The following is a 15,694-nucleotide window of genomic DNA, read 5'->3' on the forward strand; positions in this document are numbered from 1 at the left end:
ACATCTTAGCTCTTGGTATATGGTATTTTCTAGCAGTAATTTCCGTGAAAATGAAACCGAAGTCTATGAACGGAAATGTGTCACAAATATGGCGGACCCACTCGTCGCTAAAATAAACCCGTATGTAGTCACTTTCGTAAATATTAGGTGACATTGGTGCGCCGAATGAAACTAAATGATAGTGAAACTACCTTGAAATATATTTGGTGAACTAAAATAGCCATAGTAAAAAGTTATCCCAAGTTTTTAAATACCTAAGAAAACTGTCATTACAATAGTTATAATGCATATTATCTTTCTAAATTCATAATTTGCTTAGTTGCACAGCGGTAGAGCGCACTCTTAGTAACCTCCAGAGGCGAGGTTCGAATCTCGTTATTTGAAGTTTCTTTTTTACTTTTTAAATAACATTATAATATAATAATAATGTTGAATCAGCTCAATAAGGTTAAGGTTTGTAGATGTTTACACATCACTGACGAGTACTGAAAGACTCGCTCAAGATTTTTCATCATACATTCTATTTTTGATGTGTTAAATGTTTATTTTTAACCGTACATAAACGTAAAAAAAAGTAAAATAATTTATGTTTTTAAGTATAAGAAAATTTGTATCGCTTTATCTTCTCCGCCAATAAAGACGTTAACATAAAAATTAATAAAATAATTTACTTGAAAATATTGCCCGTGGAGAATTTCTCGAACAACTGAACCGCATGCCTCACCTCCTATAGTTGGGCTGGACACCCACCTTAGAGAAAGAGACGCAGGTTACAGAATGACGCGCCAAGATGGTGCCAAAACGTATCACGCATGCGCGAAAATAACCACACATGTAATGCATGCAGTATTTTCTAAAGATATATTGTTTAAAATATATTGTTTAAAAACAATAATAATAACACCTCGTTTTACAAATATCATCACGGCAGAGCATTAAAGCGCTCGGTGCAATGCCGTGTAAGCATTTTCGAAAATTTTAGCCACTTTAATTTATTCTAGATTATTTTGTTTGATTTCGAGGGAATGAATGAAGTGAGGCATAACGTCTCGTCGACGTGAAGGTCATCGGAGATTATGAAGGGTAATGAGATGAAAATGGAGCACTGGCGGAATTGATGTGTGTGGGAAACGAAAACACGAGTAAACCCACCGTCTCATTGGCGGATACAAGAATTTTTTCAGGGGGGGGGGGGGGAAATTCAAATTTGAACATGTGAATTTAAAAAAAAATTAATTTACTAGTGACACACACTGACGTATGTGCCTACAGTAATAGCGGTAAGGAACGTGGCTTCTCTCTTAGTAATATAAAATACACTAGAAACTAGACAGCTCCAGGGTTTTTGTGTGAAAATCTGGTGTTGTTGGCACGTCAGTCAGATAGATAGCCGACGGTATGCCCAGTATGAACCATGGGGGTATTACTTCTTACCTATATGGTATGAACATGTACATATCTGTTTAATACTGTTACGAATAATTAAAAACAATAATTGTCGTGGGAAAACTACTGGGTTCGTAAATGGATAGCCCAATTAAAGATTTTACTACACAGTTTTATTGATTGCCAATATTTATATCACTAACAAATAATCTTCTAAAAATGCCTAATAATAAATAACACTTAAAAATATTTATTCCCCAGTCACTCGGGTTTTTTACACACCGCACACCTCGCTGGGCCGCATCTCTAGCGAAACTCTCGCCGCAGCACCCCTCTTGGACCTCCGTCACAGGACTCCGTCGCCGCCGTCGCACTTCCCTTCGCCGAGGTCCGCTCGACAATTCGCTCGGAACTTCGCTCGGGACACCGCCGCACCCGCGACACTCTCGTCACCCAACTAACGCCGAGGAACTCCTCGCCCAGGAACTCCGTCGCACCCGCGGCACTATCGCCCAGACTATCGCCCCGGAACTGAACTCTTTCGCCGAGGAACTCCGCCATACCCGCGACACTATCGCGTAGACTCTCTCGCCCCGGAACTCTCGCTCAGACACTCGCCCCGGAACTCCGCCGCACCCGCGGCACTATCGCCCGGACTATCGCACCGGAACTGAATTGCACTCAACTCTCGGAGGCCGGCGTCCTGGGTTTATATAGGCCCAGGCGCCACTTCTAGAATTAACGAGCGCGGCTGGGGCCAGTCGCATCATTCCGCGCCGACCCGACGCCAGAATTATCGAGACAGGCTTCGGTAGCTCGCGCTGCCAGCTGCCAGGTGTCAGGTAACGGCGCCGAAGCAGAGCACTGCGCGGGGAGCGGAGGGAAGGAGGGGGGGAAAGCTGCGACCCTTGTAATCCACCAGGCGCGCACGGAATGTCTCACGTTGCGGCGGCCACGTGACGTCAGTGGCCTTGCGGCGCCGCAACCAGCTCCGAACCTGCGCGCACCGCGGTCCTGCTCATGTTCGTAACAATATATACGGTACCAACATTATGACAACAAAAATAATTTTACGTAAGAAAACCTTTTTTTTAATCATTGTACAGTTGTATGGGGGGAAATAAATATCCAGTGCTTCAAATTCCTCAAAAAATAGTTTATAATGTTTGATACCAGATAATACAATATATAATATACAATTTACGTATAAAATATTTTGTAGTCATTCTCTTGTTACTATGTTATTTGATAATACAGCCTATTTCTTCGCTAATATTTTGCAAATTTTTCTTAACTTTGTTGGTGGGGGGAGGGAGAAACCACTCGCCCACATTGAAATCATCACCGCATCGCGCGAAGCGGAGGGCGAAAGTTGGTGTCAACTACCGCAGGGGGAGGCCCCTTGAATGGCCGTCCTTCGGACACTCGAGTCGTCAACAAGACACCTGGACGACGGGACTTAACAGGACAGTGAGTGTGGTAAAATGCTCCCCATAGCCTCCGGGCAGACGCAGAGGCTGAGGCAACGACGACAAATGTGCGCGCGCACTGGTGCGTGTGGTTATATGCGCGCTGTGTGTGTGTGTCAGCTTCCTTGACGACGGTGCCGCGCGGAGGGCGGGGACGACACAAAAGCCCCCAGGGGCCATCACTCCAGAAAACCTTCCGGGGGCCCTTCCAAGCAGAGGAGCCAGATGGTTCACGTTTCGTCCGAGAAAACATCCCCGGCAACAAAAAGAGGAAGAAAGGAGCAACCCTCCATTCCTCCCTCGTCTTCGTCGCCGTCTTCGCAGCCACCGTCTCGAAGAACAGGGCGCATTCCATTAGCTCGACGGGGCGGGTTTGCAGGGAGGCTGGTGAGTGACTCCCGAGGAGGGGGAGGAAATGTAGCGGGGCCAAGTTGGCAACAATGGCGGGGTAATTGTGCCCGCCACAATGTTTAGGAGATTGAGTTGCGGCCATTGTGCGGGCGGCGGGCAAACTGCTTAGTGTGTGCTCCGGAACCACCACGCTCCTTTTACCGAGCCCAGCCGCTCGAGGGCTGCGAGAACCACGTATCATTTTACGTGCACCCCGCCTAGTTTGTTTTCAAACACATTACGATGTCTCAATGTCCTCCAAATTACAGGAAGATATCTTCGTAATAACTCATATAATTCGGCGCAGCCCACAAGGCATCCACAACGGAAATATTCCACAGTAAAAAACGCTTTTTTTTTTTAAATTTCTGACAGTGCCTTAGATGAAAGAGCGATTGAAGAACGCTTATATTTGTGTCTGGTAAAAATAATAGATAAGTTTCTTGATATCACGTAAAGGGAAATTTAGTGGACAATCTACATTTTTACCTGTAATTAAATAAAGTTCTTACAGATAAAATTCAACAAACATAAAAAAAAAAATTATTTACAGTCACATATAAGAACTATATACAGTTTGAATTTAAAGTTTAAAGTTTTATAGCTACTATAAATGTAATCGCCTTAGACCTGAAAAAATTAGCGTTATTGATTGAAGAGAGTCTATAGACCGCATACCAGTATACATTTTATTTGCGTTCTCATTGGACAATATGTAGTTTTGATACGCCCTGAAGGACAAGAAACCAATAGTAGCATTATACAATTAAAAATGAATCATTCACATGCAATCTGGACTATGATAAAATCTGGTCGCATCCAATTTGAAACAGACACCAAATTAATTGTGTACAAGTGTTGAGTTCATTCATGTACCAGAAAATTACACATGTCTGGCAGGCATCTAGAGATTAATACCGGCTTCTAAAATATAATATTTTATTTTTACTGGCGATTAAAATTAACCTAGCAGCCGAGGGTGTAAACGTAGGCTTTTTCTAAACGGTTTCTGAGAGGTTTGATCGTATCAAAAGCAGAACAGTGCTGCTAATTTTTTTTTAACAACAACCCTTTGCAAAAAAAAAAAGTGTATATTTATCAGCAAAGCAACCAAAATATCCTGCTAACATATTTAGTTTGTGGAATAGAATTTTGGAAGAATTTAATAATATTTTCCTGTACACTATGCCTGATTTATCATCATTCTACTGGCATTGACATTCCTACACGAACAAAAATGGTTAGTAATATTCTTATTATGTAACGGAAGTTTCAACTTATAAAATAGTTATAGGAATACGCCAAATAAATACGGTAACCCTCCTGAACGTGTTTATGAAAAACATAATTGTAAAGGAAATGTACAATGTTTGTATATTTTATATTACATTTTTAAGATGGATACATTTTCTGTAACACTGAAAGACAATTTTGTTTGTTTGTTTGTTTGTTTATCGTCTTTATTGGTGGCGAAGTTAAGGCGGTACGCCTTCTCTTACACTTAACCACTTTTCTGCAATTACATCAAAGATTTGAATATTAAAAACTAAGCATGACATAGACTAATTATTAAGAGAACAAATTAAAATTTTAACTTAATGTTCAAATATTAACTATTACAAAAGATTCAACCATAACTAATTATAAAGTAATTAAAAACTAAGCATAGACATACATAAAAAGGAAAGTAATTAAACATACAGCAAAAAGTATCAAAACCGAAAAAAAAAGAAAAAAAAAACATTAGGTGCTACTACATTAAAACCAGTCACTCGCACATTCACACACAGAATCAAGCAGTAGGGTAGCAGTGAAGTGGTCATGGTAAGCAGTTGTTACAAAGATGTTTTTTCAGCCTGTACTTAAAGGATGCTAGATTTTTTGTTTGCCTTGTCGCTTGGTCTAATTTATTCCAGAGCCTGCTACTCACGGTTGCAAAAGATCCCGACAGACATTTGTATGAGTGCACTGGGATAGATAGCATTGGGTTGTGTGTGGATCGCGTGTCATGGCTATGGTAACTATGTAGGTAATTAATACTGTCTGACATATAATGAGGTGATGCCTGCTGCAGCACCTTATAAGCAAGGATAAGTATGTGCATTTTGCGTCTTTGTGCGAGAGTGAGCCATTTTAACTGCTGGTAGTATTGGGTTAGATGATCACGTAATTTAAGGTTAAAAATGTATCTTACGCAGCAGTTTTGGAGCTTCTGTAGTCGCTTAGCTAGTTTATCTGTTAGATCAGGAAAGAGGACATCGCAGTAATCAAAGTGGGACATAATTAATGTTTGAACAAGCATGGTTTTAATACTAAGTGGAAGCAAATTTTTTAACCGTCGTAAGCAGTGAAGGGAAAAATGTACCTTCTTACAAATTTGCATTATCTGCTCCCTCCAGGTTAAGGTTGTGTTTATCAGGACTCCCAGATTTCTTACGACGTTAGAGAACTGAATATTAACTCTTTGGAGCGTTAAGTTACAGTATTTGTTATGAATTAATTCAGTGAGCTTTTGAGGAGAACCAATTAATATTGCTTGGGTTTTGATTGCATTCAGCCTGAGTTTATTAACTTTTGCCCACTTAGAGACAGAATCGAGATCATCATTGACAGAACAAATTGACTGATTGATATTGGTTGCTTTTGCGTGAATATATATTTGCACATCATCGGCATACATGTGGTATTGGCAATGTTTTAAGCATTTAGGTAGATCATTTATGAATATAGTAAATAAAAGTGGCCCAAGAATTGAACCCTGAGGGACACCTGCTACTATTGGGAGCCACGTGGATACTTCGGTATTGAGAACGACACATTGGTAACGACCACCTAGGTAGGAATTGAACCATGTACAAACACTATGAGAAAAATTATATTGAATTGACATTTTTCGTACAATAAGATTGTGATCTACTGAATCAAATGCTTTACTAAAGTCAAGCAACGTTAGGATCGTTATTTCACGCCTATCAATAGCATGACGTATGCTATCAGTAACATTAATGAGGGCAGTAGTGGTACTGTGGCCGGGTCTAAATCCTGATTGGAAGGTATCTAAAAAATTTCTCTGTAACAGGTAAGCATAGGTTTGTTTGTGCACCAGATGTTCAAAGGCTTTGGAGACAGTTGGCAAGATGCTTATAGGGCGAAAATCTTTAGCTGTCTCAGGAGACTTAATATTTGGTATGGGCTTTATGTGTGAATACTTCCACTCTGTCGGGTATTTACCTATTGTAAGGGATACGTTAAAAATATGTTCTAATGCAGGGACTACAAAAGGTAAAATAATTTCCAGCATTTTAATTGATATTTGGTCGTTACCAATTGCATTACTTTTGATGCGACGCAAGGCTTTCGCAACATCTAGACATGACACAGGAGAGAAGAAAAACTTATCTTTAGAATACTCAGAGTTGTTAGGTACGAATGTGTCAGACGATTTGGTTGTGGACGGGATTGACGTATCTGTATGCTGGCTAACGAAAAATGAATTTAACTGGTTTGCTGTTAAATTATGATTTTTAAGATCAGAATCTTTCTGTGATGAGTTAATACCCGCTGTTCTAAGACTAGCCCACAATTTCTTAGGCTCAGAACGAAACTCGTAGAGACCGTACAAATGTTTTCTTTTGGCTGTTCTGACAGCTTGAGTACACTGGTTCCTGAGTTTTCTGTAAATTTCAAACATTTCACCTTTAAGGGACGAGTTGTGTTTTCTTTCTGTTTTGAAAATTCGAAACGCATGGTCTCGTTTTGCCATTAATTTACGGATGACAGGTGTCATCCACGGAGAGGGGGGGCGCGTTATACGCTTACGAACGACAGGAGCATGTTGGTCAAAAATATAGGTAACTATCTCATTAAAAGTGTTAACTTTTCCGTCAATAGTACTGCATAACAGAATGTTATGCCACGGAGCGTTTGCAGCCTCATCTATAACTTTGTCAGTATTGATGTTTCTTAAGCTCCTGTAAGTTATGATCCTGGGGGAGAACTTGGGGACTTTTAAGGAATATGTTACAAAAATGAGGTCATGGTGGGAGAGACCAGGGGCTGCAAGTTGTCCATGGTTCAGAACTCTTTCTAAGTTAGATGCTATGATTAAATCAATCCACGTGCTAGTTTTTTCAGTATGATGAGTAGGCAAAAGTTGGCAGATGCTAAGGTTAGAAGAAGCGAGCATATTTCTCAGATAGCACGTATGACTCGTTTCATTAAGAATATTAGTGTTAAAATCACCCAAAATTATGACATGTTCATACATCGAGACAGCTGACATAATAGCTGTTTCAAGTTCATCACCATAGTTAATTTTAGGGGGCTTGTAAACTACTCCTAACAACACTCTCTGGCTGTTGACAATAGCCTCCAGGAACAGGTACTCGGGCCCAGGCAGACTCTTGGGTAGGGAGGTTGAGACAATTTTAGTTTTAATGTCATTACGTACAAATATGGCCACTCCTCCACCACGTTTGTAAGTTCTGTCATTTCTAATTAGCTCATATCCATGGAGAGAGACAAGGCTATCTGCAAGGGATGGGACTAGCCATGTCTCAGACACTAGAATAGCGTGGAATGACAAAGAGGAGAAAATATCTCGGAACTCGTCGATGTGTCCAAGGAGGGACTGTGCGTTAACGTGACTAACGTGTAAAGCGCGCGGGAAACGGTTCGCTTGGAGCCTGAGTTGACCGCTGGTAGAAAGCGTGGGCTGCCGAGGGGTAGTAGGGACAGGGGTCACAGCAGGGGACGGCCAAGGGACGGTAGACGTCTCCGGGGAAAGAGGCTCTATGCGACCAAGGGTACGAGACCAGGCGGACAAGGTTACGGGTGAATCTAATGCTGCTGACATGACACTAGAAGTTCAATATGAAACCAACTACTCACCATGAACACCCCACGCATAGACTTTCACGACAGGTCACACACACAAGCACACGCAAAAAACAAAAGGAGAAAATACATGATCCACATAACAAAAATTAGAACTAAGATACACAAACTTATGAAGTATGTTAAAGATATTATTTAATGTTGTGGGGAAGTGAATTTCACTCCGCAATCTGTAGTTCCTCTGATTTTGTAATGTAAAGCCGGCGTGTTCCAGTGTTGACAACCACTTTGCAGTCGGCAGTCCACACATTTTTCAGACCATACTTCGCAACAGCAGCATTCAGCAGGGCGAGGCGCTCCGAGGTCAGGTCCTCGCGTATGGTGATTCCTGTTTTCGCGAGCTGACGCTTCGCACGAAACACCTCACTACGCCGTCGATATGAGACGAATTTTACAATTATAGGACGAGGTTTACCATTCTTCTTTGCACCGACCCGATGGCTACTCAATTATTTCTCTATTAAAAAAAAAAAACATAGGAAACGAGGAAACTACAGTAGTATATTGTTCTTTTCTTTGGTTCGATACGAGGGCTTATCAGTAATTAACGCACATACTTAAAAAATAAAAAAGTAATTAATGACACTATGAGACAGAAATGAAAGCATTACCCATTTATTATTTTTCCATATAACTTCCATGCATGTTGAGACATTATTCACAATGATGGATCAGTTTGAAAACCCCGGTCTCTTGGCGCTCCGTCTGCGGCGAGAAGAGCCACATTCGCTCGGCCCGTGTGAGTTCGTCGTCAGAGTCACTTCTCACCGCCGAGGATTGCTCCGTGGTCCAGACAGGTGGAGATCGCAAGGTGCCAGGTCCTGGATGTACGGTGGCTGTTCCAAAAAAATTTCCAGCCGTATACCTGCAATTTATTTTCGAGAATTGGTACGGTCAGTACAGTATTTTCCGCGTAAACTTCCACCATTTCCGAATGGATCCCTCCACATTTCTTTTCTTTTGCAAAACTAAATCTTATCACAGATCGTTGCTCATCCACAGTTGACGATGTCATCACTGACGCCATTTTGTCGGTGACTGACGAAAGCTATCGGTATATGTGCAATCACGAGATCTTGCGTTGCGCCCAGTCAGTAGCGCCTTCTAGTTCTATTTTTTGTAAACAATTTAATTTTTTACTAATTATTTTCTTACTTAAAAATTAACGTGTGCATTTCTCATCGATAACCCATCGTATATCTCACGACCAACAGGGTGTGGACAGTCAAAAAAAAAAAAAAAACTCGTCAGAAGGAAGAAAAAATTATACTTTTTATAAAAATGTTTTATTGCATTATGAACACTATAATTTGTGTAAAATAAATTAAGTATTATTTTAGTAATTGCTATGATAATTATAACATGTACCGTTGCTAAGCTAACAATACCACTTAATTAACATGTCAGTAAATTTACAGAACGGTCAAAATACTGCTTACTTTCAAGTATGTATATGATGCTATTTTTATTTTAAAACATTTTTAATACTCTTTAATATAAAGCAAGGGTAACCATCGGCATCTTCCTATTACCTCAGTGTTGCGCCCATTGCAGTGTCTGCTTTGTGTATTCAGTTGGTTCCAATTTTGTGCGATGGTGCTGCTATTTCTAAGATTTTTGCCGTAAAAACTCTATCGGTGGATGTGAAAACACCCGCTAGAATACGTTGAAACTAGTTTTTAGCCTCGCGCACGGCACCGTTTATTTAAATGGCTGCCGATCTGTTACCTTACTGGGATTCGGTTTGGACACTTTCTGGAATACGGCCCGTTGAGTTAGGTTACGTTTGTGCCCCAATAAGGCAGTGCTTATTCGTTACCTTAGCCGAATGTCTTGGAATGCCGCCCTTAAGCTTCAGAACAAACAATACTTCATAAACTAATAGCTCTATGAAACGTACAGTAAGTATATACTTGTTTAATATGTTTTGTTTAATAGATTACATTTAAAAATGAAGTAGAATGAAGACTGCTAGTTTGCAGTGTTACATGATATATTTTTGGGGACTAGTTTTCAAAGTATTATTATTAGTAAAAGCAAGGTTTTTTTTATCCCCCACCGTGAAGGTGAACCACCAACAAACGGAACAGTCCTTGACGCAACTTCCTGCCTCATTTGCCACAACGTACAATTTACGGATATAAAAATTTTGAGAATGGGAGGTACAGAAGATGGAAGCTGGATGCTGTGGTGACGACCAGCCGCCAGCGTCGAGCTCGAGTGGTTATTGCCGGCAGAGAGAGCCTTCGGGCACTCTCCCCCCCTCCCCCCGCCCATCGCACAAGGGCAATCATGGACTCCAGCGCCGACGCCGGTAATCGTCGATCTGGCGCGCGCCAGCTGCGCCCAGGAGACCGCCTCGGCCGGTGATTTGTCAAGCCGCGTGGAAATCGGGAGGAGAAAGTGTCGGACGCGAAATCTCGCCACGTGTGCGCTTCCTGCCGCGAGAGGGGGGTGGGGGAAGAAAAAATTGTGTATGAGCACCTAAGTACCAGTGTTTCGCCCTCGGACTGAAACCTTCAGCGATGTTATAGGCTATGCGTGAGGACCAGATTTACATTTTTTACTTTCTTATCTATCAGATCTCCCATTTTCAGACTGTCCATGAAACTGTCTGTCATACGTGTTGTGCAATATTGTACAGTTTTCTCTCCTCTTTTATTCTCAAATGCAAAACTATCATCATTAATTGCTATTTATTTATGTTTGTTCGGTTTTTAAGCCATGCGGTATATATTGATCTGTGGACACTATTTGGATTCCATACCAGAAATTTGAGTAATGGCGCATGATTTGAAAAGTTATTTGTGTATTTATTAAGTGTATCAAAAACCCCTAGACAGTTTTAGCGTATACACGAACTTAAAAATTCCATTGGCCATACCAAATTTTATGAAAATCTAATCAATGGTTAGGCATTTATCGTCGGACAAAATCACATACATACATACAAACAATGCACACATACATAAAAACATACAATACGTACGTAAATATATACATACAAACACAAAACGCTCTAGTTTGGAAGACCGCGCTTCGCTCGGTTGGCTATCTGTTAACACTGTGGACTTTTTTTTTTTCATGTGTAACGCCTTAGCTGTAGGTATACAGCATTTGGTGCGAGTAATTTCGTGAATGCGACGGAATTCGCGTGGAAAGGAAATTTGTACCCACGATGCTGCCATCTGTGGCGGATGGCGCGAACCGAAGTTCACAAAGCCAAAAGGAAACTTTATAGTATTAACTTTTTTAATGAATTTTAACAAGAAGTGCAGTATTTGAATAAATTTTTTTTTTTTTTGAAAATCAGGTCCAAAGCCGAGTTCAGTAATTTTTACAATTATTTTTCGCTTTTATCGGAGCCGTTTTGCTAATACTGTATAGTTTAAAACTTCGTTCTGCAAATCGAATGATTCGATTGTCGACGTAGCTGCTCTGGCAGTGAATTCTAGCGGCAGATGCAGAAGCTATTTGTGATTCGCGTCCAGAAATGTAGTTGAAAACACAATTTGCGAATATTAATCACACTCGGCATTATTTTTTTAAAGAATTCTACGTTATAATTTCGTGTTTTAGGACCTAGTTTCATATTATATGTGTATTTTCAACAAGATGACACATGAATTTGTTCGTTACCGAGGTTATATGTTACACATTTCTGGCGAGTGCTGAAGACTAGCTCATATATTTTGTTGTGCAATGTAGAAACTGCGAAATAAAGCAAAATATCTGTAATAATGTCCTAAATCAGCCGCATGATGCGAATTCATTTTTAATTAACAGTTTGTTTAAGGATTTTTTGGTGTTAAATTCTTACAACAGAATGTTGCCTCGTGTCTTGGGCGATATTTTGTTCTGTGAAATATTAGTGGAAATTCGCAGTTACCAAGCAGTTTTATGCAAGAGCGTATGTAGAATTTAATTTTGTTTGGGCGGAAGGGGGGGTGGGGTGATAAAACAACTTTGCCTGCTGTTTTCTTCAAATTTTTTTCCATTTGTTGTTGGGAATGGTAGATTTTTTTTTGGAGGGTGGGGGGGTTGACCTTGTTGTATGCAACATAATTGTTCAAAGCCTGACAAATGCTTACGTACAAAACAGACGGAAAAAGATAGCTGTTTTCAAACGATATAAGTAAACACAAAAAAGTTTTCACATAAGCAATTAAGGGGGAGAGCTTGGAACGGTGATATACGCCATCTCGATTACAACAGTTTTAAGGCCATAACAATTTTTTTATAGACAAATATTAGTTATTTGGTTTCATTAACGCGTAGTGCGTATATAACTTAGTGCAGTGCCTGGAGTTAATAAATATTAGTTATTTGGTTTCATTAACGCGTAGTACGTATATAACTTAGTGCAGTGCCTGGAGTTAATAGTGACTGGCTGCTGCAAATAGTTTACCTTGTTAAATCATTGGTGCTTGATTTTAATTTTTAGAATGACATGAACTGTAATAATACTGTCAGTAAACACTACGTTACAGTCTTTGTAAATTCCTAATGTGCCATCTCAGCCTTAACGAAGGCAAATTTGCAATTTTACACGATGAACAATTGTTATGGCCTAAACAACTGCAGAAACCAATGTCTGTTGGTCTGTTCCATTTTCCCCGATCCAAGCATAATCTTGGGCTGTAAACAATCGCTATACGGTGCATAAAACCAGGATGTAAGACTAGATGGATTATCAGCGATGCATGAATGATCCGGAATGGATCACGGCTGTAAATTCTTATCAAATTTACACACATTGGGTCATACTTTCGTTTCATTTATTTAGAAAAAAATCTACCATCGAGTTCAATACATCTGCAAATCACGAAATACTTCTCGACTTAGGAGGCAGCACTACGGAGGTGAATATACAGGCTACATATAAAAAAAAAACTTGGGGTAGATAGTATACAGGACATGTAAAAGAGGCAGAAATGTCCATAGACATAGATCCGGAAACGCTTCTGTTTATCGCTAGAGCACTGTTATCGACGATCGTGTGCTCGATCCATAACACGTAATGGTTAGTCGTGCATTTTGCTGGAATGGTATTCCACACAACCGGGATCCATTGTAACTCCTCGTACACGGCAAAGTCCTCAGCGATGAACAGAAACATTTACACTACGTTTCTTGCCGGGGCCGTTGAAAGGGAAGGGTGGGAAAAGGGGGTTAGGAAGGGAGGAGGGGGTAAAATCCCTGGATCCGAGCACTAGGGGGAACCTTGGTTGAGTTTTGAGATTTTTTTTAATGCTTGGGTTTAAAAATACAAGTCGATTGTTATTAGAATTCATTGAAAACGTTTACAATTATGACAACATTAACAATTGCAGTATATTTTTAGTGAATTGTGAGGTTCGAAAAGTTACTCACAAATAACAGGGAAAGGTCCGACATACCCTCAGTTTCTCCCGACGCGACGGCCCAGTCTTGCTAGGTCCCCACAGTTTTGTCTTGTAGCCCTCTCGAGTCGGAATGAAGAGCGCCACTCGAGGGACCACATTGGTCCAGTGATGGTCAGAACTGTCGCCTCCCACGAAGGCAATCCGTGGTCTGTTCCCTGGCAGCGTGGGACTAGAGCTGATGTCTAGTCAGGGAGCTCGGAGTGATAGGTGCGACGCTCGCTGGTGCTTGTAGCGCGATATCGCCTCTAAGCGCAAGGCTGTGGACTGGCGCGTAGTCGTCTCGTCGTGCTTAGGACAACCATGAGATTTCAGCATTAACTATAACAATATAAGGCGGAGAAACGAAGATAAAGTTGTATTGCTAGTCCCTTGAGTGCTTTTAAAAATCTCTACCGGGTGTTTATGCCTAATAATTGTTCCGAATACGCACGTTTTAGCCATTATCACTTTTCTAATAATACAGTTTCAAAAACCAAATACGGAAACAGAACTACTCGTTCTACCTCAGCAAATTCTTAAATGATTTCCGTAAACAGACACCGCTCGGATATCTCGAGTAGTTTTTAAATCGTGTGGTTTTGTCTGAAGCTCTGCGTACCTGTACCCGGGTAGGCGGGTGCTTTAATTGCGTGCTTGTGACCAAGGGCACATTCAGGGAGAGGTGGAGTGGGATTATCCTCTCCTGAGACGGATTATTTTTCTCAATAACGATGCACTTCATTAACAAATTTAAAATCGATAACTAAAGAATGGCTCAATTTATGGCCACGGAATATGCAAAGTTAGAAAGTTGCCTCTTCTTTAAAAAACCTTTTTGGGAATTATCATAAGCGGTGGTAGTGTAAGGATATAACTTTACTAGTTAGTGTGAAGTGAATTTTATCCCAATTATTCAACACAATCTCGAAGGATTCGAAGCAAAAAAAAAGTTTTATTTTACAATTTAATAAAATAACCTTTTCCTGGTTTCAAACCTTTATCTGAGGCTGTTATGTTTATTTTCCCGGGACTCCAAGAGTCAACTACACAAAAAAAATATCACTGGCAAGGTTTCCGTACGACGATACTATTTCCTGTGTACTGCTGAGCTGGGTCGGGACTCCCATACGCAGTCATTACCTCCAGGTTTATAACGAACGTGGCCTGTGATTATTAGCGGGTTCGTAACTAACGTAACCATTCAAACAGGAAACGGTTCAAGTCCGCCATAATGATACATGTTCAGTTCGAAAGCTTGTTTGGTACCCGAGGCAATTTCGTGGCGAAAGAAATGGCCATGTTTCCTACACACAGAAAAAAAAAAAATCCTGTACGTTTACAAAAGATTCCTTTGGAAATCTGTTACCAATAAATAGTCTGTAATACTACAAGAAAGATATTGTAACTTCATACAACACATGGCATTGTTATTTTTGCATGTATGAAATACGTGCTTCGAGATAATACTAAGTTTTTCTTACGAAAATTGGCGCATAATTTTAGGCTATATTTCAATTTGTGTTTCATCCAAGCAGGATTAATTCAAACCACGTAAAATATAATCGATTATTCAATTATTTGACTTAATTTTGTTTTATCTGGCTTATTAATGTACGCAGGTAATCCTGGAAAGTTATTCAGGGAAAGGTTTACAAATAACTTAAATGCAAGGGTATAATCCGAACACAACATTACTGCGAACACTATTTTGCAGTGATAGAGTTGTTTTCAAGTAAGTGTAGAATTTCACAAATATCTGTAATTTTTCATGAATATTTCTGTTCAATATACAAAAAAAAAATTGCAGTACAAGCGGAAAAGTCGACAGGGTTGCAAAAGCCGTAGTTTTCAAGGACGTCTACAGGAGGGGGGGGAGATATATATAACCCCCCCCCCCCCCTCATCACTGAAATCTAAAAAAACTATCATCCCCACCAACAAAAGAAAAGAATTTGAAAGCAACCAGCAGGCAAAGAAGTTCTATCCCCCCCCCCCCCAAATGAAATTCTGCTTACCTTCTTGGTAGTTTTACATTGCTTTATGCATTAATGGGGAGATAAATGTACAGAAATACGCCTTACTTAGTTCAACAGTTTTTCTGCCGTAGCTATTATGTTATCGTTTGATTTTGAAATTTGCCTTCATTTGGACAGATATCACACTTTTAAT

The 15,694-nt window shown here is 40.3% G+C and overlaps 1 protein-coding gene across 1 annotated transcript in view; it reads right to left on the bottom strand.

Annotated features, from left to right (window-relative positions):
• The window catches only part of LOC134542951 (uncharacterized), a 647,441-nt gene that overhangs the window by 296,398 nt on the left and 335,349 nt on the right, over positions 1-15,694 (bottom strand). The window lies entirely within an intron of this gene.

Source organism: Bacillus rossius (genome assembly GCF_032445375.1).
Source record: "Bacillus rossius redtenbacheri isolate Brsri chromosome 9 unlocalized genomic scaffold, Brsri_v3 Brsri_v3_scf9_2, whole genome shotgun sequence".
Taxonomy (NCBI): Eukaryota; Metazoa; Arthropoda; class Insecta; order Phasmatodea; family Bacillidae; genus Bacillus; species Bacillus rossius.